Source organism: Spermophilus citellus (assembly GCF_964194105.1).
Source record: "Spermophilus citellus genome assembly, chromosome: 4".
NCBI classification, from domain to species: domain Eukaryota; kingdom Metazoa; phylum Chordata; class Mammalia; order Rodentia; family Sciuridae; genus Spermophilus; species Spermophilus citellus.
The window spans coordinates 135,167,831-135,195,387 of NC_138185.1; the positions used below are offsets into that span (position 1 = coordinate 135,167,831).

Genomic DNA, 27,557 nt, shown 5'->3' on the forward strand with positions numbered 1-27,557 from the left:
AAAAAAAAAAAAAAAAAAAAAAACTCCATGAAGACTTGAGTTTCACCTTGGGCCTTGCAAGCCTAAGATGGTGGGATCAGTCCTGTTAAAGGGCATGGAGTGCTCCCTCTCATCCCATTAGACAAGGCTATTTCTCAAAGTCAAGAGAAGGTGGATGTTGCAAGTGCCAAACTGTAGGAAGATTTGCTACAGAAATGTCATAGTTGCAAAGTAAAATGTCATAGTAGTTGTTCAGATATGGTGAGCCAGGATGAGTCAATTCCTTCCCCCTACACATATTATCACCCACGAATTTTGGGATGGTGTTGGGGCAAGTAAAAGGCAACCCCATTTACCTTGGTTGAGTCATTCTTATGCCTACTCTTCAATATTACTCATCTGACTTTGCCCTCCCCCACTCTTACTTTGTTCCCTCACTCAGCCCCTGTATTAGGGGTAGGGAAGCACATAGAAGCAACTGAATAATTTGGAGTCTATAAATGTAACCTTTGAGTCACCGTCCCATGGTGCCACAGTGGCCCAGGGATAGTGCCCAGAGCAGCAATGAACTTGCCCATCTGCTTCAGGCCTCATCCCTCTTAGCAGGCTCTATCTCCAGAGTGAGTGTTAGACAGAGGCGTCTGACCCAGATGAATGATCTGGCTCACAGTCTGTGCAGTTCTTTGCCAGTCTCCAGTGACAGCATGAGAGCAGGAAGGGATGAGAAGTGCACAAACTGAATAGCTCTTTTCCTGATGATTCTGCGTTGAGTCTGGACACTGACAACACTTGGCTGAGGAGCTGTGTTGCCATCATGTGCAACTCAGCTGTGCCAAATTTCCTTTGTAATGATCATTCCACCCAGGTAGCACAGAACTTTTACATAGAATGAGTGCTTAGGTAAGTTTCAAGAAACCTGGGAACTGGTTCCAACTGTGCCATAAACTTTAGGCAAGTCAGTCAACATCTGTGAGTTATTTTTTTGCTCATTTGTCAGATAAAAAGAATACCCATCATACTGGTCCCTGTGAATTTTGTGTCTGAGGCTGTCAAATTACATAAGAGCTGAGAATACCCTTTGAAGGGTTAAGATGTGCTAAGTATTGTCATTACTGGAATCTTCCCGTTAACACACCTCAGTGCAAATAATACCACTCATGGAAGTAACAATGAAAGGTACAACGTGGAAACTTGCTAAGTGTTCTTTCTGTTTACACAAGGAGTATAAATTACAGCTAAGGCGTGAGGTTATTATTGTTGTAAGGGAAGTGATTGTGAGGGGCAGATACAGTAAACAGCGAAAAAGGATCTGCAAGGTTTACTGAGCAATACAGTCTATGAAAGTTGACTATATAGAACAGTTGCAGCTGAGTAGAACATAAGAATAGAAATTCTCAGTTTGTGTTTTCCTACTGCTGACTGACCAAGCCTTCTTTTCATTGCTGATCTTTTGGTTTTGGAGTAATAGTGATACTTGCTCCCTAATTCTGCCCTCCCCCCACCACCACCTTCCTCCTCCATCACCAAGGACTGGGCCATCGGTGAAGGATGGTATCTTAGTCTGTTTTTGGTTGCTGTAACATAATACCTGGAGTTTTATAAAGAAATGAAGTTTATTCATAGTTGAGAAGTCCAAGAGCATAGCACCAGCATTTTTTGGTTTCTGGCAAGACCCTTATGATGCTGCACGTATGGCAGAAAAGTGGGCACAATTGGAAGCTGACCCTACTGTATCCAAACCATAGAAAATGAGTATGCTACCATGGGGGAGTTCCAGAAAGGAGCCATCAAGGACTTTTTTTTTTTTTTTTTTTTTTTTTTTTTGGTACTGAGGATTGAACCTAGGAACACTGAACCATTGAGCCACATCCCCAGCCCTTTTTTTATACTTTAAGACAGAGTCACGCTAATTTGCTTAGGGCCTCACTAAGTTGCTGAGGCTGGCCTCAAACTCTTGATCCTTCTGCCTTAGCCTCCAACTACTGGAATTACAGGCGTGCACCACCATGCCTGCTAGTAAACACTTTTAATGCCGTGGTCCTTTCCCCTCCTCCATACTCCACCTTGGCATTTCTGTGCATAGCTCTGAGAACTCTTCCTCAGATGCCGAGACTGTGCTGTGTGTCCTCTTAATTAAATTCCTTCACTGGACAGGCCTGGTAGGGAAGTCTGGTCTGTGGTCTTGTGTTTTATATCCCTAGGGAAGCTCTGGGCTGCTTCTTCCCACAATCAAAAGCAGGATTACAAGTAGAGAAGAAAGTCATTCTTAGAGAAACATGGGACAAAGCCTCATTGGAACTGGTCCCCCAGCAGGAGGGCTGAGGCCCATCTTCCTAATTTAGATGACTACTCAAGAACAGATTTAACTTCTTTCTCAGCTGGGCTTTTTTTTTTTTTCCTTTATTCTACTTTCTGCTGACCTACAGTTTTCCTCAAGGAACCAAACAAACTATTTTTGTCTCCATCCCCCCTCTTCTCCTGTGTTCTTCTCCTGGATGAATTGTCCAAGGTTCCCAGCAAAGCTGCCTTCAGTAGCCAATGACTGAGTCTGCCTGCAAGCTGCCCACATGACTGCACACTAGCCACACATGTCCCTTTGGCCATTCCAGCTAAAGTGGTCCCAACTCAGAAGCTGCAGGCTCCCCCCATTTTTTTTCAGGTACCATTTTCTTGAGAAATCTCAAGAGAGTTCAGCGCTCATCCCTGGGTGCAAGTCTGCAGTGCCAAAGCCTCAGTCACCCAAGCGTATCCTCTGCATGATGGCTGGGCTCCCAGACTATCTAAAATGCAGCAGTGCACCAAGGGAGATAGTCTGCCGAGGTTTTAGTAGTTTGCAGTATCCTGATAAGGAGATTTTATTCCCTCCTTGCTGGCAAAGTTATATAGAGTAATTACATAAGTACTGCTGTGACACTGGGTGGAATCTCATTAAAACTGTATAAGGAACAATTGAGTTGTGGTAGAGAATATTCACTTTATACCCGTTAACTATAATCCATGTAATAGAACATTGGCCTGAGCATAAATACTGGTGTTGTCTGGCTTCCTGATGTAATGTATTTGGAATATATATTTAGTGCAGGATTTGCTTATGTGGGGCATGATAAGAAGTCATTATGGGGCAGATCCAGATTTTCCCACCTGGTGAGGAAGTTGCTCGCTGTGCAGAGCAGATTGCTCTTTGATTTTTACCCCTCCTGGGAGAGCCACTTGGCCAGCTTGGTTGGGACACTCTGTGGCAGTCTGACCACATGGCAACTCTGAAACATACAGACGAATGCACAGACTCAAGCCCAGAAGAATGTGTCCCTGTGGACTTTAGTTGAACATAGTCTTTCACCCAAGGTGGGTGAGAGGCCAAGCAGAGTAGAATTTGTTGTTCTTTTATTTTAAAAGAAATAGTTGGCACAGCCTTTTTTACCATAAGTACCATAAGGTTGTTTTGTTGATGGTATGTGAATTGCCTCTTTTTAAAAATATTTTTAGTTGTAGATGGACACAATAACTTTATTTTATTTGTTTATTTTTTTATGTGGTGCTGAGGATTGAACCCAGTGCCTCACACATGCTAGGCAAGGGCTCTACCACTGAGCCACAACCCCAGCCCCTGAATAGTCTATTTAGCTATACTGAATATCTCTCCCCACAACAGATAAGAGACATTCTAAATAGTTTGCTGACCTGGCAACCTTGTAACCTCAAAAGCACTGAGGGCAAAATACCTAATACACCCTGACCATTTTCTATGGATGGTGTGTTTTCACAGACCCTATCACATCTCATTTGTGGAGGATTCAATCCATTTTTAATTATCCAGAGCACAAACTTTAATATTTAAAGCTTAAGAGCATCATAAATTATTTATGCAATATTTTTATTACAAAAATATTACATCATGGAACATTTAGAAACTAAGAGAAAAATCCTCTTGACCTAACTTTAGCACCTTAGTACACTGATGTTATTATTATTTAGTCTTATTTTCTTCTAGTCCTCTTATTTTTTCTTTTTTTTTAAGGTGGGGTGGGGTGGGCAGTACTAGGAATTGATCACAAGGGCACTCTATCACTGAGCTACATCACCAACCCTTTTTTTTTAATTTCTTTTTTTAGTTGCTGCTGGATCTCTATTTTATTCATTTATTTATGTGTGGTGCTGAGAATCAAACCCAGTGCCTCACACATGCTAGGCAAGTGCTCCACCACTGAGCCACAACCCCAGCCCTCCTGTCTCAGCTTCCTGAGTTGCTGGACTTACAGGCACATGCCACTGCACCTGGGTCTATGCATTCTGGTACATGTAATCATAATACTACACTTTTTTATTTTTTTATTTTTGTTTCTAGATAGGATCTGGCTGTGTTGCTCAGGCTGGTCTTGAACACCTGGGCTCAAGCAATTTTCCCAACTTGGCCTCCTGAGTAGTTGGGACAACAAGCACATGCCACTACACATTTGTAAGGTGCTTTTCCTCCGTAGGTCTTCAGACTGTCCCACCTGGATTTTATCTGAGCTCATTCAGTGTTTAAAGGACAGAAATCAAGATTAATCAACCTCTGTTTATATGAAGGACATTATATTGAAGAGTCTGTATTCCTGTTGTTAAAAGTCAGTGTCACTTTGCCTGTAATAAAAATACCAAAACAATGGAGGGGGAAGCATTCAACTGTTAAACACCCAGCTTCTCTCTCTTTTGTTAAAACAGCTGAGCAAGGCAGCTGGAGTAAACCATTTGAGAATCTGGAGATTGCTGTCACTGGTAAGGATGTCCCAGCTGTGCCCTGTGGTTGAAGTTATCATCATTGTCTCAGGATGCCAAGACCCAAGCTGAGCTCACACTAGGGACTTGAATCTGTCTAATAGGAGCATGACCTCTGCCTGCGTCATTTAGGAGCCTCGGGTGAAACAGTAGATATAAGATATCAGCTGATACCTCTCTTAATGTAACCCTGCTCAAAGGAATGACTGTGTGTATGTATATATGTTCAAGCATGCTTGACATAACTGAGGATACAGAATCATCTCCCCCAAAGAACTGTCATAATTTTTATCCTAGTGTGGTTTACACATGTGTGTTCATCTATGTGAATGCATGTTTTAAATAGATGTGAAACAAAGCTCTTCCCAGAGTAGGTTCTGCTCCCTACTTTTCTTAAGGAGAATGGCAATGGATTTAGGATTTATAAGAGGAGGCATATGTCCCTCCTTGGTCACATTCTGCTTCCTGTCTTAACCTACCAAAACTCTCCATTTCTAGAAGCACATCTAGCCTACATGGCCTCTGTCATACACAACCAGTTCTCATGGCCCTATCAGAGATCTGAATAGGTTTCTTCAAAGCTGCACCAACCCTAGGAGAGCTGAGTTCCCTCAGCCTGCTCAGATGTATAGGACAGCCCCCTAGCATTCTTGCATACCAAGAAAGAAGAAGGAAACCTTGGAGAAACTGAGGCATGCTTGTATTGAGCAGCTCATCCATCATGATGAGCAGTACAAGTTCCAGAGCTCCTAGCTGCCTGACAAGTGCTCCTCTCAAGTCATGGAGCATGCAAATGCCTTCTTTTCCTCTCTCATCTTTTCTTTTCCTTTCTTTCTTTCTTTCTTTTTTTTTTTTTTTTTAAGCAAGTGGAGCTCCCTGAAGTGCACTTACTCTCCAAATATGTACACAGCAGGACTTGAGAGATCACTTCTGTCTGTAATGGATGCCTTGTGTCCAAGGTGTTTTCCTGAGTATTGTGCTCTTCAATTTAGGACTCCTAATGCATGATTAATGTGTGTTTAAACAGTCATTGCCTAATCGGACTGCTTCACCTTAGGGACACTGGTGAGTACACAAAGCAGACTTACAGAAAACTCCGTTGACATGCGCACAATGATCTGACAACTCCAGTGTTGTATAAGTGAACATTCTGAGGCTCAGATGGTGCCTGTCCAGTCCTGCAGTTTCCACTGAGTTGCATATGATTTTCAGAGACTGGATTCCCAGAACCATTTGTTTAAGTCAGGTTATTTTTTGCTTTTTGTTTTAGCATAAACCAAGCTAGGTCCTATGAGTTCCAGAGAGACTGGTTGTGGGTCCTACTTGATAGATGCTTACAGTCTAGTAGGAAACAGATGTATGTGTGAATAATTTTATATTTGGGTAGAAAGTGAGGAGGGTCTTAAAACTGATTTACAAAGGGAGGAAAGGTTCATTCCATTGTGCAGGGGACTCACAATCACTTAGGACTTGCAAACTGCTGTGGGGGTTGGGGTGCCTCGCAGGGGCCCGCACAACCTTTCCCAGTCATCCACATAGGCTACCAGAGTGGTGTGTGGGCTTGTTGAGTTCCCTGCTGGTTTTGCCTATAGACCAGAGGAGCCCTCTATCCTGCTTGCTTCTCTTGGCCTCCATGGCTATGAAACAGAAGCATCCTCTAAAAAGATTCTCTAAGTACTTGATTTTGATTCACAAAAATGAGATTTGAACCTAATGATCTGTGGACAAATGGCAAATAGGAAAGAAAGACTAAGATGACTCACTCTGAACATTTGGGTCATTTTCATTTCATCTCATTTGCAACCCATCAGGGTCCTTAGAAGATGTGTGTGTGATTCGTCATATTATCTGAAATTTTTAAATGAGTCATGCCTGAAAAATGGATGAGGACTTTTTCTCTGAGAGATGTTACAGGAACTGTACAAGCCTGTCCTTTTCTGAAAATTCTTAGAATTTGTTGCTTATAGTTAGAACCTTGAAAAAAAGTGGGAACTTGGCTTAAAGATATATATATATACAGAGAGAGAGAGAGAGTATTAGTATGTGTATGTATTTATGTATACTTTGAAAAATGGTTTATTTTTATGGAAACCATTTTAGAAGTTAGGCTTATAATTGCTAAATGATTCAACCACCAAATTACTGAAATCTTCCCCTCAAGGAGTATTTGACATTTAGTAGAAATTCTATATAATGGAATGAATATGAAAAAAAAAATCTGAATAAATTTTTAGTTCTTTAACTTCCTCATATTTGGATTTAGAAGGAAAGATGGCTTCAGGTAGGCTCGTTGTTTGTTTCTTTTGCCTAAAAATAATGGTAAGTGGCGAAGACAAACACTGAAGATTCAAGGCTGCTTCTGCTGTATCTTAACTGATTTCCCAGGCAGCAGCCAGGTGTGAGAGTACAGTATACCTTCAGCCCCCTTATCTTCTCAAGTTGGTTGTTTGGGGTTATTTTGGAAAATGCCAGTGACACAATGATTATATATTCAAGTTCCATAAACTGTTTGGGTTCAATTCCTAGCTCAGTCTCTTACTGAGAAAATTGCCCACCTCTGCGCTTTGGTTTTCCCATCTGTGTAATGGACGTGATGACGGTACCTGTCTTCTAAGTGTGTGGTGGTAGTGGAAGAATACATGTGCCATGAGGACACCGTGCTTGACTCGTAGTTAGCACTCAGCCAACCTCGGCTTCCTTTCTCCTTCCCTCCCTACCCTCTTGTTCAGCATTCCATCTATGGGAGGATAATCCCAAAGACAGCTATTTTTAAATTGTCAGCCTGGCCACCTGTTAGTTTCTACCAACATCTAAGGTAAAGTTTAAAGTACTTTAAATGTAGAAGTTTGAAATATAGCAGGGTTTGAGTTATGTGTGAATTTTCATGCATCTCAGCTGCTTCTGTCTCATTAGTAAGCAGAATTGAATTTATGAAAACTGAAGCTTTCCCAGGACTCTGCACTCTGTCTGACCTGGTGTGCAGCTGCGCTGTCCCTGGGGTGTTTCTTGCTCCTATGCTTTTCTGACTGCCACCAACTTGGTCAGTGATGTAAATCACTCCTTCCCCGGTCTCCTTCTCTCCTTCCTTCCTTCCTTCCTTCCTTCCTTCCTTCCTTCCTTCCTTTCCTTCCTTCCTTCTTTCTTTCTTTCTTCTGTTTCTCATGCCTTTCCATTCCTTGAAACTGTCTTAAAACCAGGAATCATAATCATTTAAAAATCAAATTTAGAATTTCAAATGGATTTTCTTTTGCAAATCACTTTTTCTAAAACACTTAAGTGTATAGAAAGACAGTTTTAACTTGATTTTTGCCTAACTTAAAGTTATCAACATGAAATTGTGATGATAGCTTCTAAATATATGGAGTTTGAAACACAGATTAAATGGAAATTTTTGTAGCCATGCATGGCCTTTTTGTAATCTACCAAAAATATGTTTCCTAACTAGTATTCTTACATATACTCTCAGACCAATGTATGATACTGGCTAAAAATGAGCTATTCAGGACCTTTATACTAGGAAATTCAGATCTTAAAGGCTATCATACAATGAAACAGCTTGTTTATGTACCAATATTCATTAAATTGTATTCAAGTTATAACTTTAAAAGTTGTCTTTTATAGGTGTAGGGACAATTGTTTCCTTTTCTTTTGGACCAGTTCACCCCACATTGACAAGATGTTTGATAATTTAGAAGCTTGTACTTTTTTAGCTTATGGGTAAACTGAGAGAAGTAGTTTACTATTTGAAAGGGTGTTACCCAGTGTTTTTAAGACTAAAATTGCCTATGAGACTTCCAAAGTATCTGCTTTAATTAATGTTAGGAAATAAATTAACTGAGCCATTATTTAGAGTGTGTCTGTTTTTAAAAATGAGCTTGGAGTGTTTGAGGAACAGTTGGGAAGCCATGAGACCACCTCAAAAGGAGAAGGGGGATGGAAGAGAGGAAGGTGAAGACCGGCACCTCTTCCATCCCTGGAGCCTGCCTATTGAGTGGGACTCTCTAAATCCCTTCCCTCAAGCAGCCCAGACCCCAGAACTTCCCTCCTGAACAACACAACCCAATCCTCCCTCCCCCAAGACTCCAAGACATGTTTTTCATGTTTTCAGTTTACACTACTAAGAGATACCCCAGAGGTGTAAAGAGACTGAAAGTGGTTCTTCATCCGAAAAATGAAACTATTAGAAATCATGTGTGTAAATGAAGCACTTTGCACATGGAACTCAGAATGCCATAGTGAAACACATGCCTTCCCTTCCTAGGTTATTTCACATGTATATGAGCACATAAATATGTCAGGAGAAAACCATCAAATTTTAAGTGTTTACTATCATGCTCCACATCACAGTGCTGGCTCCTGCACTGGCACTGTTTGGCTAGTTTGCCTTTGTCATGAGGATCAGAGAGATGGATACAGCTGGCAGATTTGGAGCAGTTATGAACTTTGTCTTTAGAAAAGAAAAGAGAAGAGAGCAAGGAGACTGGATAGGACCGGAAGAGGGAGACCTGAGAGGAGGAGAGATTGGGGTGGCAGTCAGAGGAAATGAGACTTTGGAAAGATATTTTTGTTCTACTATGCAGCGTGTCCCCGTGACCCTGTCCCTTACACAGTCATCATTCAGGTTGCATGAGGCTTTAGTATGTTCAGAGTGGGAGGCCTCTGGTTGTGTGTCCATGATGCTTCACTTTTTTGTGTGCGTGCTCAGGGACCCAGTACCTACTTCATCTGTAATGACATTCTAATGTACTAGATAAAAGTAATATCATGTTTTGTTTTTTTTTTTAAAGAGAGAGAGAGAGAATTTTTTTTAATATTTATTTTTTTAGTTTTCGGCGGACACAACATCTTTGTATGTATGTGGTGCTGAGGATCGAACCCAGGCCGCACGCATGCCAGGCGAGCCCGCTACCGCTTGAGCCACATCCCTAGCCCCGTAATGTCATGTTTTTAAAATTTAAGTTGAAGCCTTATGAGCAGTAGTTTAAATCAGTTCCCCTCTGCTTATAGCTGTCTGTGACTTTGACTTTTAATACTCTTTCTAGTTCTTTGTATTAAGGAACGATTTTTATTTTTAAAATGACAAACTCTTTAGGGGCTGGGGTTGTGGCTCAGCGGTAGAGCATTGGCCTAGCATGCATGTGGCCCTGGATTGGATCCTCAGCACCACATTAAAATAAATAAAATTAAGGTATTGTGTCCAACTACAACTAAAAAATAAATATTTTTTTAAAATGACAAACTATTTAAAGAAGGCAATTCCTGCTTTCTGTAATAACCAAGTACGTCCTATTGAACCAACTTTTCCACAGATAACTGTAAATACTGGGCAAAATATAACACTACTAAGGCATGATAAAAAGCAGAATTGAAGTAGGGTCTACTCTTGCAAGAAAGGAATGGCAGTGGCTGACTTTCCCAGTCATGTATGGCTTTCAGCTTGAGGGTGTGTCCTATCTGGTAACATATAAGGCAGCTAAAGCTTTCAGATATCACAGTTTCTGTCAAACCCACAGAGGCCAGCATTCAGGAGATCTGCAGCATGAGGAAGAAAATCCTAGAAAGGGGAGGGGCAGACAGAGGAGCCCCAAACTCTGCCCAAATCTCTGGCTGACCTTTAAACTATTCATACTTGACATTGATTCCCAACTACACCTAAAATAACTGAGACTTGGAATAATGTTTATATTTTTCCAAGTAGCATCTCATTATAAAAATCAAGAAAATTAATTATTGGTTTATTGAACACTTTCTTTAGAAAAACATTATTTTCATTAAGTTCTTGGGACTTTTGTCTTTGTCAACCAAAAGCCCTTAAGAGCTCCATTCTTTGAGGGTGTCATTTCAGAGCCAGCTCACTGAATGCTTTCTTAGTGCAAGCTGTGTGCTGAAGAGCTCAAATGTCACTGGGAGGTTAACACATGCACATATGAAACATTCAGTAACAGGCCTCATTTGATGCCAAAGAGTATTTGGTGTTGGACTTCTCATTATACCATAGCAATTAAGAAAAATCAACATGTATGCTTGGAAATTGCTAAGATAATAGATAAGGTAGCCCTTGTCCTTAAGCTTATGAGTTCAAATAGTAACAGTAACAAAATGTGGTATTATATATATAAAACAATATATAAGGGCTGCAGTTGTAGCTCAGTGGTAGAGTGTTCACCTATCACGTGTGAGGCTCTGGGTTCAATTTTCAGCACTGCATATAAATAAATAAAGTAAAGGTCCATCAGTAACTAAAAATATTTTAAATAATATATATATATATATATATATATATATATAAAGGGAAAAATTAATTCTGATAGGAAATAAAAGACTGTTTCATAGAATCAGTACCATATGGTCTAAGTGTTGAAGGCTGGCTAGAATTTTTCAGGTAGAGATAGAAGAGACTATTCCAGGCAGAAAGAGTAGCATGACCAAGGGTACAGAGGTGGGGAACCAGGGAGATAAGGGAATGTCAAGAAGCCAGAGTTGACTTAAACAGCTTGGGAGTGGGAAGGGAAGTGGCCAGTGGGACGTGGCATTGAAGAAATAAGGAAGCAATCAAGTGAGTGTAAGAAGTCTGCTTGCTGTGAGTAGAAAGAGAGGTTGTAATGGCCAGATTTGTTGAGGAAAGATTTCATAAAGGATGCATTCCCAGAAGTAGAGGAGAAGGGAGTGTTCATTTTCTTTCTTCCTTCCTTTCTCCCTCCACCCACTTAAGTACTGAGGATTGAACCCATGGGTGCTGTACCACCAAGCTACATTCCTTTATATTTTTTTTTTTTATTTGAGATAGGGCCTTACTAAGTTGCCCAGGCTGGCCATGAACTTAGAATCCTCTTGCCTTGGCCTCTGAGTAGCAGGGATCACAGTTGTGTGCCACCTCCCAGACAGGTATATTCATTTTCTATGGCTGCCGTTAACAAAAAAATTATCACAAACTAAGTGGCTTGAAATGACAGAAACTTGCCATCTCACAGTGCTGAAGGCTGGGAACTTGAAATCAGGGTGTCAGCGGGACCCTGCTCCCTCTGTGGGGTCTAGGGACAAATGCTTCCTTGCCTCTTCCTAGCACCTACTGGTCCTTGCCATTCCTTGGTCTCTGCCTCTGTCTTCACACCACTGTGTTTCTTCTTTTCTGGGTCTGTGTCTACATGGTGTGTGGACCTAGCCAAATCCAGTGTGACCTCATCTTACCGATGATACCTGCATAGACCTCATTTCCACATTAGAAAATATTTTAGCCAGACACAGTGGCACACACCTGTAATCCCAGCAACTCAGGAGGCTGAGGCAGGAGGATCACAAGTTCAAAGCCAGCCTCGGCAACTTAGCCAGACTCTAAGCAGTTTAGCAAGACCCTGACTCAAAATAAAAAATAAGTGCTCACTTCGGCAGCACATATTCCAAAATTGGAACAATACAGAGAAGATTCGAATGCCCCTGTGCAAGGATGACATGCAAGTACGTGAAGCGTTCCATATTTCTGAGTGCAGCTAAAGCAGCAGAGGTGATTCTGCGTGTGAACAACATCATCAAAGCAGCACCAAGGAAACGAGTCCCTGATCACCATCCCTGTTAAACATTTCCAAATGCTGTTGATCTCTGGACTGCTCATAGCAAAGTTCTGTTCAAAAGACTTCACTCTTTAGAAGAAAACTGTAGAATTGATGGCTGGCTGTGCCCATTACATCCTTAAGTTCGGATGTTAGCTGACCCCCTGTTTTAACATGGGGTCTAATTTATTTGCTGTTTCATTTTCCATAAAATTAAGTTGATTTAAAAGTTCATTTCTCATGGCATGCATTAAAATTTTGAATGACTGGGCTGGGGATGTGGCTCAAGCGGTAGCGCGCTCGCCTGGCATGCGTGCGCCCCGGGTTCGATTCTCAGCACCACATACAAACAAAGATGTTGTGTCCGCCGAGAACTAAAAAATAAATATTAAAATTCTCTCTCTCTCTCTCTCTCTCTCTCTCTCTCTCTCTCTCTTTAAAAAAAATTTTTGAATGACTAAAAAATAAATAAATAAAAAATAAAAAGGCTGCAGAGGTTGTGGTTCAGTGGCACAGCACTTGCCTCGCATGTGTGGGGCACTGGGTTTGATTCTCAGCACCACATAAATAAATAAAATATAGGTATCGTGTCCATCTACAACTAAAAAAAAATTTTTAATGTTTAAAAAGGGGGAGGTGCTGGAGATATAGCTCAGTGGTTAAGTGTCCCTGGGTTCAATCCCTGGTACCAAAAAAAAAAAAAAAATAGAAGATCATATTTTTAGGTTTTGGGTACACATGAATTTGTGGGGATACCGATCTGCCCAGTACAGCAGGAAATTAAAAATAATGTGAAATATTCATGGTCTTAAAGTTCTGCATCTGCCTAATCCCTAATATTTAACTCTCTTTTATGAAACACTGTTGTTCACAAAAGTATATTGTTATTATTAACACCTACTTATTCATGACCCATTCATATTTTGATTTTTATAAGTTGTCATTGAAAGTCACAAGTATTTTATGTCATTGTAAAACATTTAAAATTAAGTCATCACTAAGTAACTCCGTCCTTCTTCTTGTCTCTCCTTGGTAAAAAACGATCACGGACACACAGTTTCATTGTTCCAAATGTGTAAGATTAAATGCATTTTGGGGAAGAAGATTTTTTTCAAAGCAAAGCCATTCCATTAAGTAGACCTAAATTTAGATCGCCAGAGCCTTGTAGACACTGAAGAGCAAGTGTGGAAACTCATAATGAGTTCCAGACTGCTGCAGCTGAGCTGCCTGCCTCTCAGCAGTAGCCCTTGCACTAGCTTGCTCCAAAAGAAGGAGTGTGCACATGAGGGACTCTTATCTTCAAGGCTATCGTTTCAGGTATTAGTTAAAATTTCACATTCTTGACCTTCACAATTCTTAAATCATGAATTCCTAGCAACCATAATCTGTAAAAGAAAAAAAATCATATTAACACATCCCATAATAACAAATCAAAGATTATTAACTTAAAATATTTAATTCAACTCAGAAGAACCAAAAATGAAACATTCACTCCCTCCACCCCTATACCTGCAAGCCCAGCTTTTTCTGACAATATCCCTTAGTTAGAGAAAATGCAAATGAAGCTTCTGGAATTCAGCTTAAAAGAGAAAACATTTTATAGCTGGCATGGCTAATTTGACAATATATATGAATGCCAGTAATTCTCTTAATATAATTCTTGAATAAAAATCTTAGAGGTGAAGGAGCTGGGGATATAGCTCAGTTCGTAGAGTGCTTGCCTCGAGTGCACAATGCCCTGGATTCAATCCACAGCACCACAAAACAAACAAAAAAAGAATTTTAGAGGTGAGAAAATACTGCTTCCAAAGCTCTTGATGATGGGCTAACTCCATATGTATTGTATTTCAGATCTGGAATTGACTCTCTTTGGTGTGAAAATGATCACCAATACGTAAGACTTAATGTTACTGTTAAGACTGGGCTGAGTTAACAGGAGCAACCCCTTAGTTTTCTGTGTGGAATTAGTTTCAGTTCTGCAGGCCATTCTAGATAAAGAGCACTTCAAATTGTATCTGTTAGACATGACTTTTTTGGAGGGAGGGAGCATAACAGGTTGAACTCAAGGGCACTCAACTCCTGAGCCACATCCCCATCCACAGCCCTAATTTATATTTTATTTAAAGAGAGGGTCTCACTGAATTGCTTAGCACCTCACTTCTTTTGCTGAAGCTGGCTTTGAACTCAAGATCCTGCCTTAGCCTCCCGAGCCACTGGGATTACAGGCATGCACCATCGCTCCTGACTAATGACTTTTATTTTTGCAGCTTCAATTCAATTCAGATTCATTTAGATTCATTTCTTCTCTCTCTCTCTCTCTCTCTCTCTCTCTCTCTCTCTCTCTCTCACTAGGGATTGAACCCAGGGGCACTTAACCACTGAGCCCCATCCCCAGCCCTTTTTACTCTTTATTATGTCTCACATCATTGATTAGGGCCTTGCTACATTGTTGAGACTGGCTTTGAACCTGCAATCCTCCTGCTTCAGCCTCCCAAGCCACTAGAATTAGAGGTGTGTGCTACCATGCCAGGCAAGATTCATTTCTTGAGTACCTACTGTGTTTCAGGTATCAGGTGTACCAGTGAGAATAAGACAAGATCCTTGGCCCACCCATCAACCCTCCATGGCAAGTTAGTGCATAATTGCAACATATTGAGAAGCAGATACAACATATTGAGAAGGAATGCCCAGAATGCTATGGAAGCTCAGAAAAGAGCATCTAAAACTTGCTTGAAAGAAAAATATACTTCTCTTATTTATACAAACATGAATTCTATGCTTTGATAATTGACTTCAATATTGGTACCTACAAAAAAGAAATGTATTCTAGCAAACATTTTTTTAAAGGTAGGATTTGCCAAAACAATCTACTCTAAAAATAAATCAATAGATTGATCTAAGAAATCTTAATTATTCCTTAATTATTTTCTTAATTAATTCTGTAGTGAAAGCCTTAAAAGGATTAATGGTCCACTCACCAAAGTCATCAATGATAACACTCAATTTAAAGATAGCTTTTCAACCAATTCACCCACCCTCCTTGCTGAAATTAAATTGAAATTAAATCTCCCATATCTACTGTCCTCCACTCCTAATTTACTTTTACTCCTTTCTTTAGGTGTTCACTTAAATACACTTTATTCTGCCCCCTAAATATTCCTTTATTCCCCAACATATTTTTACCTTCATTACCATCATTTTATTGCACATAGCTCACCTGGATTGTGGCAATGATTTCTTACTTGCTCTCCCATATCTACTCACTGTCTGCCAGTACTCCTCCACTGACATGAAATCCATGCAAGTATTTTTCCTTATTAAAAATCTTTTCACCCCTTACCTTTGCCTACAGAATAAATTCCTCAGGGCACTCATGGTCCTTCACCAACTGGCCGTTGACTACCTCTCAGTACTGATCTCCTGCAATAGACCTCCTTGTACCAGGGCAGTTGGTTGAAATTCCTAGAGCACTTCCTGCTCTGAACATCCTGTTCCTTCTACATCTCGTCTGCTCCCAAGCCATCAAGCTTCTGTGCCTCCCTCAGACTCAATTTGTAAATCACTTCCTCTGTGAGGTCTTTCTGGCAGTCTCGCTTTCACCTAACTACCTTTGTACCTTGTATTTACAAGATAAATTTACTGCTGTTACACCCTCCCATTATAATTTGAGATTCTCCCCATGTCCAAAAATAAGGTTCACTTTCCAGTTAATAGAAAATTTGGGGAATCATCCCATCATTTCTCATCTCTAGAGTCTCCCTGGGCTAGAAGAATGGGTACAAGTAAGGGCCTCAAGGGAATTCTCCTTGGCATGTGGACTTGAATACACTGAGGAGGCAGCTCCAGAGCCTGTTCAGTTAACTCTGCATCTTACATGGTCTGATGCCACATGCTTTTCTTTTTTTTTTTTTTTTAATATTTATTTTTTAGTTCTCGGCGGACACAACATCTTTGTTGATATGTGGTGCTGAGGATCGAACCCGGGCCGCATGCATACCAGGCGAGCGCGCTACCGCTTGAGCCACATCCCCAGCCCATGCCACATGCTTTTCTAAGTATGCATCTTTGACAAAAAGAACACCCCAGAGCCAGGCACAATGGTGCATGCCTGTAATCCCATCAGCTCAGGAGCCTGAAGCAGGAGGATCACAAGTTCAAAGCTAGCCTTAGCAATTTAGTGAGGCCCTAAGCAACTTAGCAAGACCCTGTCTCAAAATTTTAAAAAATTAAAAGGGTTGAGGGTGTAGCTCAGTGGTAGAGTGCCCCTGGGTTCAGTCTAGAGAAAAACATATAAAATACCCTACCCCAGAAGAGAAAGTCCACAGAGCATCCAATGATGCATCTTTTTGCTGAGGCAGCAACCTTTCTTATCTTGAATTCATGACTTCTTTTGACCTTTCCAGGCCATGCTGAAGATTAAGGAGATCTGGAGTATGCAAAGAAAGAACAAGATTAATTACAGCCTTCAGGGGATATAGGAAGGGTGTGTATAGCCTTATGGTATATCTGTCTCATCAATTCCCTAAACAAGGGGGATTTGGAACTGGTTACCAGCTGACATCTAATCTCTAGAAGATAAAAATGTTCTAGTTTTTTAAAAAATCTAAAGAAAAATGTAAGAAATCTGGTTTTAAATGCTTCTTGTTTCTTACCTCATACTCTTCAAATATTGTTGAAAATCACTGGTTTCCTGCTAGGTTTTTGTTTTGCTTTGAGGTTTTTTTGTTTTGTTTTGTTTTATTTTATTTTATTTTTTTTTGCTTGTTTGTTTAGTTTTTGTACTGGTGATTGAACCCATGGGTACTTTACCACAAGCTCCATCCCCAGTCCTTTTCATTTTTTGTTTTGAGACAGGGTCTCACTGAGTTGCTAAGGCTGGCCTTGAGCTTGAGCTTGCAATCCTTTTGTCTCAGCCTCCCAAGTCTCTGGGTTTATAGACTGTGCCCTATGCACTACTCCTGTTAGATTTTTAACTCCTGTTTCTTGTGCATGTCCTCATGGAAAAACCCAATATTTGTCCTATTTCCAACAGGAGTGGGTTTTCCAATGGAACAAGACCAATAGTGCCTAGGTCTAAGAGATCCAATGAGTTCAGAGAAAAATTCAGCCAAGGGGTTTTATATGTGCGTAGATAAATATTGAGAGAGAGAGTGAAAGAATTATAAAACCATCTAAAAATTGAAGAGGAGAATGGAGCTACAGCCCATCAAAATTAAAGGATGGGCATTTGAAAAGAATATGTGCTTTGGAGCAAAGCAGGCCTGGATTTAAGTCCCACATATTAGTTGTGGAGTCTTATACAGGTCTGTTAACTTCACTAGGTCTTGGCTTCCTCTTTATAAAATGGGGTTCATAGAAACATTCCTTATGAAATTGTTAGCCTTAGAGTTAATGTTTGCAGAATGCTTTGCAAGCAGTTGGCTCTGGTAGTTATGATTTTGGGTTTCTGATGTGATGGAATCTGATGTTTCACCCAGATCCCCCCAGGAGTGCTGTTGGCAGTGATTTCTATTCAATGACTGCTCAGGTGAGTGTGTAAATGCCTGGCTTTCTTGACTAAACTTGAAGCAATTCTGAAGGGCCATCCCAGCTTCAGATCTCCCCATGGTTCAGCCAAGTCAGTGATAAGCTTATGTGGCAGCTCAACCTCTCTCACTCCACTTTTCTTCCCTCCCTTCCAAGGATATTGACCCCAAGAGCACTTCTAAACAAATGTCCTGCATTCTAAACTCTATTCCAGAGTCTACTTCCAAAGGAACCTAACCTGTAACAATTAACTTAGCGGAGGTATCCAGTCCTGGGTTATAATTCATCACACATTGACCCAAGATGCTAAAAACCAAAGATACTGTGGCACCTTGGCCAGGTGCCAGGAGGTATTTTAGAAAGACAGGAAAAGCATCAGAAAAAAACTGTAAGAGAAAGAGTAAACCCCTAGAGACATGTGGAATTTGCCCATAGAAAGGCATTTGATTGTTTCCAGAATTTAAAAACACTCTAAATCCTCTTCCACATTAGCCCAGGCGCAGGGAAATGTTCTTCAGCATTAACTTCCTAAAAAGAACTTGGCTATGAGGTTCACATCAATATAATTAAGCAAATGTAATGATTAGTCTTTTCCAGCATTGAGCTTTTAATTCCTTCCCAGTGGCAAGGGCCCAGTTAGAGACCTTCCTGGAAGCAGAGTTATTTTCCTTCCCCTTGACTGTGTTGGTGGCATAAGCAGTTATTTTGGAGCTGGGCAGCATTGCAAACATATTTTGGGGAACTCAGTTGTTTAGGCAGGAGCCCCCTGTCTCACTCAGCCTCTTCCCATCCCCTCCCAAACACTTATTATGCTGTTAAAATCAGCAAATTAGACAAAGGTTATACCCACCAAGCCAATCCTGAAGTTAACTTCTAGGGTTTCATTGAACTCTAATTTGGGCAGGGACACCATCTCCAGGAATGGCCTTTTCTATTCTTTCCTACACTGATTTCATCAGATAATAAAAATTGAAGACCCAGGAGGAAGGAGCTCATCAAGTAAGACTAGCTGTTGCCAATTAGCCTGGTCATACTCATTGAGTAATTAATCAACGAATACTTCTTGAGGACCATGTACTAAGCAGTGGGCTGTGGACCACAAATGCAAACACTGCACACAAGTTTCCACCTCAGATGACAGTGGGCATGAACAGGGGAAGGTTGGCAGTAGAACTGTGAAGTGGTACAAAGAGTACAATGAGATCAGAGAGAAAATGACTTTTCCCAGGTCACTTTTTCAGTATCTCTAAACCTTGAGGTCACTCAGGTAGTACCTTGCCCAAAGCACTTAGTAAATACAGTTGGTGTTTTTCCCAGTGGTTTTCATTCATTTTTTTTTTTAACCTTGAAACAACACAATTGCTTTAGTCAGCTTTTCTGCTGCTGTGACCAAAAGACCGGTCAAGAATGATTTAGGAGGAAAATTTTATTTGAGGCTCACGATTTCAGATGTCTTACTCCACAGATGGTGGGCTCCATTCCTTGGGCACAAGGTGAGGCAGAACATCATGGCAGAAGTGTGTGGTGGAGGAAAGCAGCTGGGAACACAGCACCCAGGAAGCAGAGAGCTCTGCAAAAAAAGGACAAAATATGAACATGCCCCCAGGGACAACCCCTCTTTCAGCCACACCCTACCTGCCTAGAGTTACTACTCAGCTAGGGATTAAAAATCCCTATGGGGATGAATCCACTTGACTGGGTTAAAGGTCTCATAACCCAATCATTTCACCCCTAAACCTTTTTGCATTATCTCACACATGAACTTTTAGGAAATACCTCATATCCAAACCATAACAATATTCAGTGGGCAGCAGACGTACAGGGTTTTTTCAATGGTGACATCTCAACCAGTGTTGTGTGTGCCTCTGTAAATCTTGGTCTCCATATTGTAGCCTTGCGATATAGAGGCACCCAGATGACAGGATGTTCCAGGAACCTTGGGGGACCTGCTGGGTCAAGGCTCCTGCCTCACCTCCATTTATAATACTGCCAAAATATGCAAAATGAGCAGTCACTCCCGCAGAGGAGGCCAGAAGTCTGGCTTCTTTCTATCACACTTCAAAGGCCAGACCACATCAGGTCATCCCCACCTCACTGCCAGTACATGAGAGATGTGTTTCCAAGTCCAGGAATTATTTATAGACCAAGAGACACCTGTTGCTGCTAGCCACTGAAACATCTGAGAGAATGACAGGAAACTAACAAGTTTAAGGACTAGGGCATGTATCTCAAAGCACACGCTCAGCTTCTACCTCAGCCCAAGGTCAGAGACTCTGCCTCTGGTTAAGTCTGGGATGCTGTCAGGATGAGATTAGAAGGGACATTTATCAGACCCTTCTCTGTCAGTTCTTCTTTCTTACATAACTGGACATTGGAAGAGTTCCCTATCCTATATACAGGACCATACAAATAAAACTTTATTCCCTACTCTTACCCCAGCCATTTTACCCCTAAGGCCTTCCCATGATTCAGGGTCCCCACTGCCAACTGTAGTCTAAGCAGTGCTTGGAGGACAGAGGATAGTAATAGCCTCAGGATCTACTCTGAGAAGTTCCTGCAATGATCCTCACCATGTGAGGGTGAAGGCATGCACAGGGGATCTAACAGAACTTTTCCATCACTCACAATGCAAAGTGAAATGACCAAATTCATCGTAGCAGAATAGTTTTACATATGGTATTCACTGTCTCAGGCCAGCTAGATGCAGCTTCTAGAATTGAATGAATTCTCTTTAGTTACTCTTCCCATTTACTGTGAGCAATGGCCCTGAGTTTTTTCAATTAGTTAAACTAGTCATAAATGCCTTAAACATCTACCTTGTTAGAGCTACCTGATTATCCTTTTTAAATACAACCAAAAAAAGGAAAAACTTTTTAAAATCTTTGTTTAGGCCAAGCATGGTGGCACACACCTATGACCCAAGCAGCTCAGGAGGCTGAAGCAAGAGGATCATAAGTTCAAAGCCAGCTCAGCAACTTAGTGAGGCCCTAAGCAATCTAGTAAGACCCTGCTTTAAAATAAAAAATAAAAAGGGCTGGGGATGTGGCTTAGGGGTTGAATACCCCCGGGTTCAATCCCTAGTACCAAAACAATAAAACAAACAAACAAAAGAAAACAACTTTGTTTAGGAGAAGAGAGACATGGAATATGATTACTCTGGTCACCTAATAACAGAATCAGAGATTTTGCACATGTAAAGTGACAGAAGACCATTTAAGAGGTGGGAAACTGAGGCACAGAGAGAAAAGACTTGCCCAATGGATTGCTTGCCTTTCTGACATCATTTTCCTCCTGCCCCTAATTCCCTACTCAATGCTGAACATGGAGGACTTGTCTTCTGGCATAGAACTATGTGTTCAGGGCATATTCCCCCAGCCCTCCATGGAGGGCAGCTGGATCCTTTTCCAGGAAAAGGGAGAGAAGGGGAGAGCTGGTCATGACATCAAGGCAAAAGTCTGACTGAGAAGCCTTAAGGAAAGCAGATATAGACAGGAGTCAGCAGTAGGCAGAGGGCTAGGGCAGCACTCAGCCTCCTTCCAAGACACCAGAGCCTACAGACCAGGAGAGGAAACATTCTCGAATAGATTCCTGCCACTGACAGCAGAACTGGGGTGAGAAGTGGACTCTTTCTCTGAATTAGTGTTGATGATAACTGCTAGCATTACTTTCCGGTGATCTCATTCATAGCAAATATGCAGTGAGCTTTGAGCTAGTTAGCCGATGAACATAAATGGTAATTGGGGACTTGAACCTTGCATCAGAATTGGGCAGCTGCCAACTGTCATAAAAGGCAGAATTTGAAAACCTGGCAGGAAGGAGCAGAGTTTGACTCACAGCCTCATGCTCTGAAGTTGTTCCTCTTGGTATATGAAAACATGGGAGTTAAATGAAAGTGAGAATTGTGCAGATGGAGCTAGACTCTGGTAGAGTTCAAAAATCCACTTTTTCCACTTAGCTCTGCAGTCTTGGCTACAAGAGCTACTAGTCACCAACAGATGCTGGAGAAGGGTAGATCTAGTCCAGTAGTCTCCAGATCAGCATCACCTAGGAATTTGTTTGCTTATTTTTCTTTTTTCTTTTTGTGGGGAGGGTACCAGGGATTGAATTTAGGGGCATTCGGCCACTGAGCCACCTTTCCAGCCCTATTTTGTATTTTATTTAGAGACAGGGTCTCACTGGATTGCTTAGCACCTTGCTTTTGCTGGGGCTGGCTTTGAACTCCCCAGCTGCTAGGATTACAGGCATGTACCACCACACCAGGCTTATCTGGGAATTTGTTAGAAACAAAGTCTCAGGCCCCACCCCAGGCCCACTGGACCTGACACTCAGTGGGGGGCTGGGGAATCTGTGTTTTAACTAGAATCACTTGGAGGCAAGTGATTCTGATTCAGGCTCAAGTTTGAGAACCACTGGTTCTAAGTACGGAGCAGTTCTGTTAAGTAACAATAGAGGATGAAATACACATGATTCAATAGACACTATACCTTTTAATGCTTTGACTTTGATTAGAATAAAAAGAAAAAAGTATCAGGTAAAATGTGTTTTAGTGAATTAACTCAGAGCTTCTCTTAAAATAACAGATTCTTTCCAGAGTCAAAGCTACAGGACCTAACTATAGCATCAGACTGTCCTCCAGGCATCCCCAGGTGAAGGAATATATAACAGGCTGTTTGGAAACTCTCCCTTCAGAGCAAGCTATCTGTCTGCCTTTCCTCTTTCCTCTTCTTCCTCTTCTCCTCCACCACTGGGACTGCCACAATTGAGAGATCTGGGGTTTGTCCTCCTGCTTTCCCAGGCCTTAGCATTTGTACGGTAAACCATCTCTCCACCCATGTTTGGCTCATGGCCCCAGCTGTCTCACTTTTCTCTTGGGCCTCTGGGTATTGTTGGTCCAGTAAGGTTGCTTCCATTTAGTGCTGGAAAGGGGAGATATTCATAAACCTGACCTTGTACCACCAGTGGGACCAGAAACCAAGAGGCAGGCCCTGGAGCCTAACTGATTTCTTTCTATCTGCTGTTATGAGGGGCTTTCAAGGGAGGTGCTGTGGTCCTTCTCAAGAGAAGCAGCGAGAATGACTTGACCCATCTGGTCCTAGCATAGGATGCCAACAGCTGTGTGTAACCTTGAGACTCTGATCAGGGAGCCCTGGGCTCTACTCACCCTTCTTAATCCTGTTGTGCATCCATTCACCTGAGAATATGGGGGGCAGGGGGTTGGTGCTACAGTCAGCTCCTGTAGCTTTAACACCAGAGAGAACCTGTTATGTTCCTTAAGAGGTTCTGAGTTGCCAGGCACCACTGTCCAGTAGTCTCCAGACTTTACAGCCCACACCTGTAATTCCAGCAGCTCAGAAGGCTGAGGCAGGAGGATCACAAGTTCAAAGCCAGCCTCAGCCAGCCTCAGCAACAGCAAGGTGCTAAACAACTCAGTGAGACCCTGTCTCTAATTAAAAAAAAAAAAAAAAAAAAAGGCTGGGGATGTGGCTCTGTAGTTGAGTGTCCCTGAGTTCAATCCCTGGTACTACCCCCTGCTCCCCCACCAAAAGGCTCTGAGTTAATTTTTTTGCCAGATACATTTTTCTTTTTAATTTAGTCAAAACCAAGGCATTATAAGGTACAGTGTCTACTGGAATTGTATGGTATCTGGTCTTCAACCTCATTCAACTCCTCTTTCTCACAGAGTATGTCAGGAACATAGAAGAGGTTCTGCCTTTTTTCTCTATAGCAGGAGGAACAACTGCCAGGCATCTAAAGGAGTTTGGGTTGACTGTGTGTCTTTTATATTTTCTACTCTTCTCTGACCAAGTCTGGGAGACATAGCCTCGGGGTATAGAGAAGATGCAGATCTGTGTTTTGAGAACCACTTAGGGAAGACTTCCAAAATGATGTCAGATTCCTATAAGGGAGGGGACACTGCAAGGTGAATAGCTGGCCAGGATCCACCCCAGAGTTCTTATCCAGGGAAAGTGGGCTTCTGTACCTTGAGGGCACATTCTCATTGCTGAAGCCTCATAGAGTTTAAGTCCATTCATTCTGAAGGAAGAGGAGTCATAGGAGGCAGGGGAAGTTGGTAGGAAAGATTCACAGGGTTCTTATGTACATTATGTCTCTTATTTGGGACCTCAAAAATAATCCTTCTAGAGATGTGGTATTAGCCTTGTTTTATAAATAAGGAAACTGAAGTTCAGACAGATTTCAGTACCGGTCTGAGATCACAGAGGAGGAGCAACTGAACAGGGCCTTGACCAAGTCTAGCTTTTGTTCTCAGGGCTTTTACCTTTCTAGTGTACTTCCACTCTGTTCCCCTACCTCCACCTCAAGTTCTAGGGAATGCAAGTGTTCTGGGGAGGATACTTGAAAATGAGACTGTACTAGGATTCAGAAATCCCAATCTCTTCTATTTATGAGGTTTGTCCACTCAGGATCCATCATTTATGTTGGTGTTGGTCAATCATTTTCTGTGGGGGAGATGAGGTTAAGGGAATAGGTACAGATGGACTGTTCTCATAATCCCTGACCACCCAGGCCTCTCCCTGCATCCACAGAAATTCCCAGATTTGTCAGATAACGTGCATTTGCCCCCCTCCCCCCAACTTAAAAAAAAATAGTTGTCAAACTGTCCTTAGGTTAAGGGCAAGGGGAAGTTGACTTTCTTTAAAAGTAATCTGAAGCAGTATTATATGAGAAGCATAGGTGTATGGGAAGGGGTGTGTGTGTGTGTGTATGAGAGAGAGAGAGAATATGAATATGAACTGCGCACAAACTAATGACTTTTTGTTTGTTTTGTTTTTTCCCAAGCAAGCCTGGCTAAGTTTCTAGTAATTCTGCAGCTCTGATATTACTAGTCTTCTGAAATATTCTCACTGGCCAGAAAAATACAACTCATATTTATTTGGTCAGTAGCAAGATGTGGTGGTGATGCTTCTAAGAATCTGTCCCCTTATTTGTAAAAATGGCCTTGCCATGGGAAAGATGGACATACTGATTTTCTTCAGGCCAAGCTCTGTTTTTCTTTTCTTTTCTTCCAGAAACCACTAGACAAAAAGAACCCATGTAGGAATGAGATGGTATAGCTCTAGAAGGATCATCATTAATATCTCAATAAGTCTGGCCCTCCTGTTAGCCCTGCTCTTACAAACTGTAACAGTTGCAGGTTTGAGGTTCTGCTCAGAGGGTCCTATTTTCCCTTGTTGGGTCTGTTTTGGGCCATCTGTGCTGAAAGAACACTCAGTCCTCCTTCCCATGACATTTACTTGCACACAGTGACCTCTGTGTTCCAGATTGAATGTGATTCCCCCACCCCACGTGCACATCCTTTGAGTGCCACACCATGTGGTGGTGATCTAAGCCAGTTCTCTGACCTAAGTAAGGTCTGCCAAGAGGGCTCCCTGCAGCATTGCACCTGGCATCTGACCCTTTAGGCATCAGTGCAGCATCATGAAAACCACCCTGCTCTCTTAATTTGCATGTGGAATGGGGGGTATTGGGGCAAAGAAGTTCCTGAATATATTAAAGATTAGATAAGAACTATGGCTAAGGAACACAGATCCTGTTTCCCCCCTGAACTCTGCTTTCCCACCCTCTGGACTTGGCTGCTCTCCTGGGAGTCACATGGTCATCTGTTCCCCTGGCAGCCTCCTGGTGCTACAGTTTGGATACCAAGTGCCTGCTTGGGCCCCATCCTTCCCAGCCTGACTGCTGAGTTCTGAGACCGGACCCAGAAGAACACCTGGGCAGGGCTAAGCTGTGTCCCTTTTGTATTCATGGCAGCCTGCTGCATAAGACAGTGTGGCTTCAAGTGGGCATCTCTGTATTTCCCCCTGGAATGAGATTCCTGATCCGTCTCCCAGAGTGAGCTGGCTATTCTCCTAGCTGCAGCCTCAGCAGCTCCTGGACAGATTTTGTTGGTTTACCACGAAGCAAGAAAAAGTGGGCTCCTGGGCCAGGAGCCCACAGGGGTTCCCTCCCTTCAAGGAAAATGTAAGTGAGTGTGGAAGGTGCTGAGGTTTAGAAATCTGGGGCCCTGCAATTAGCACTTATGCCCCTCATCCTCCCTCCGCCTCAGATAGCTGGGCTGGGTGTAGTGTGGGACCAGGGGAGGTAAGAGCTGCCCCAGTAATTCAGTCACACTTTTCTGCTCTGCTCACTCATGCCATGGCCCTGAGAAGATGAACTGATGTGTCCATTCCTCTATGACATTAAAGAACTTTTGCACAGCATCTGCTCCTTCAGCTGGCAGACATTGGCACACACACGTGCCCTTAGAGAGCTCTGACAAGGACAGCAAGGATGCCTTTGGCCTACAAGAAATTTAAATATGAATTTAAGCTAGAATGGAGGCTGAGTGCCAATCTTTTCCCTGTCAAACTTAGAGGACATCTTCAGCTCTTGCCTCTCCTCTAAGCTCCCTTATCTTAGTGTGGTCTTCTTCTTCTTTTTTTTAATATTTTTATTTTTAGTTGTAGTTGAACACAATACCTTTATTTTTTATTTATTTATTTTTATGTGATGCTGAAAATCAAATCCAGGGCCCTGCACATGCTAGGCGAGCGCTCTACTGCTGAGCCATAACCCCAGCGCTAGTGTGGTCTTCTTTAACCCCTGGCCTCTTGTACTTTTGGCCAGCAGGGGCCCACTTTCTGTAATCCCTCCCTTTTATCTCTGCCTTCTTCAGGGGCCCATGAAACCTCAGTCAGCTCCCATTTAACAGCATGTGGCTGAAGGTGAAGGAAGCTGTAATCCTTCTTGTCCCCTCAAAGCCTCACTTAGTTGGTATTTAAAATATGTGTGCCTCACAGGTAGATGGGATTGGATAAGGTGAAGCTTAATGAGTGGGGGCTCTCTTCATGTTGGCTCCCCTCATCAGGATTCACCATGCCAGGGCCTGACTCCATCCATGATGGGTTAAAATAAAGCTTCTCTGGCTTAAAGGCATTATGAGGCAGAAAATGCAATTAACCTTGAAAAGTTTAGGTCACTGACTCAGACTTGCTTGCTGCCTCAGTCCCTTCGCTCAAGAATAGGCAAAACATAGAAAACCAGAATCACACATTCCAGGGAGGAGCAAGAAGAATTCTCCCAGCCTCCGTTGCAATGTGTTTCTAAGAGCTTCAGGGATTGTTCTGTGCACCATATGGAGAGAATAAATGGATTTTCTTACCTGAACTGTTATTTTCAAATATGTGTAGGTATTATTGTGGTTCATAAAATTCAAATTTATTTTTAACTGAGTACTTAATATAAGTTACTTTGACCCAATAATGTCTTGGGAGGAGAATAAGCTCTGAGGTTTAACTGGAGGATAAGGATTTGGGTGCTCTGCCTCAGCTCACTTGTCCTGAAGATAAACGTTCTCAGGCATGGAGCTCTGACTTTGTGACTAAACAGTAATCACCTGTCAGTACCAGTGCCTGTTTCTGCCGAATAATCAATGGCTCAACATTCAGCACACAAAGTGCAGTGTAGCCATAGTGCCAAGGTAACTACAGGCAAAGGGAAGAGAAGATAGAGTCCCTGGGCTTTGCCATCCCACCAAAAGAGAAGACTGGCTGCACAGAATATTCCAGAAAACCCTGGACTTAGGGATAGGAGGCCATGGGGAGGGTCTCTTAGAACACAGCTGGCATCTGTAAGTGCAAGGGGACTCCTGAGACCAGGAAGTTGTAGAATTCCGAAAATTTTTCATGCCAATGGCTTATTGTTGATGTTACAGCTGCAAGTGACTCCACCCAGAGTCCACTTCAGGCC

At 42.1% G+C, this 27,557-nt stretch overlaps 1 protein-coding gene and 1 long non-coding RNA gene across 4 annotated transcripts in view; one reads left to right on the forward strand and one right to left on the reverse strand.

Moving 5' to 3' along the window:
* The window catches only part of FRMD5 (FERM domain containing 5), a 334,173-nt gene that overhangs the window by 259,513 nt on the left and 47,103 nt on the right, over positions 1-27,557 (forward strand). The window lies entirely within an intron of this gene.
* LOC308648041 lies at positions 13,208-19,843 on the reverse strand. 2 transcript variants are annotated; one of them, XR_014021767.1, is made up of 4 exons: positions 19,587-19,843; positions 19,252-19,380; positions 16,589-16,710; positions 13,208-13,669 (listed from the first exon to the last, which is right to left on the reverse strand). It is a non-coding gene; the product is annotated as an uncharacterized lncRNA (long non-coding RNA). The 2 variants fall into 2 exon arrangements; XR_014021768.1 differs by having other exon boundaries at positions 19,269-19,380; positions 19,587-19,842.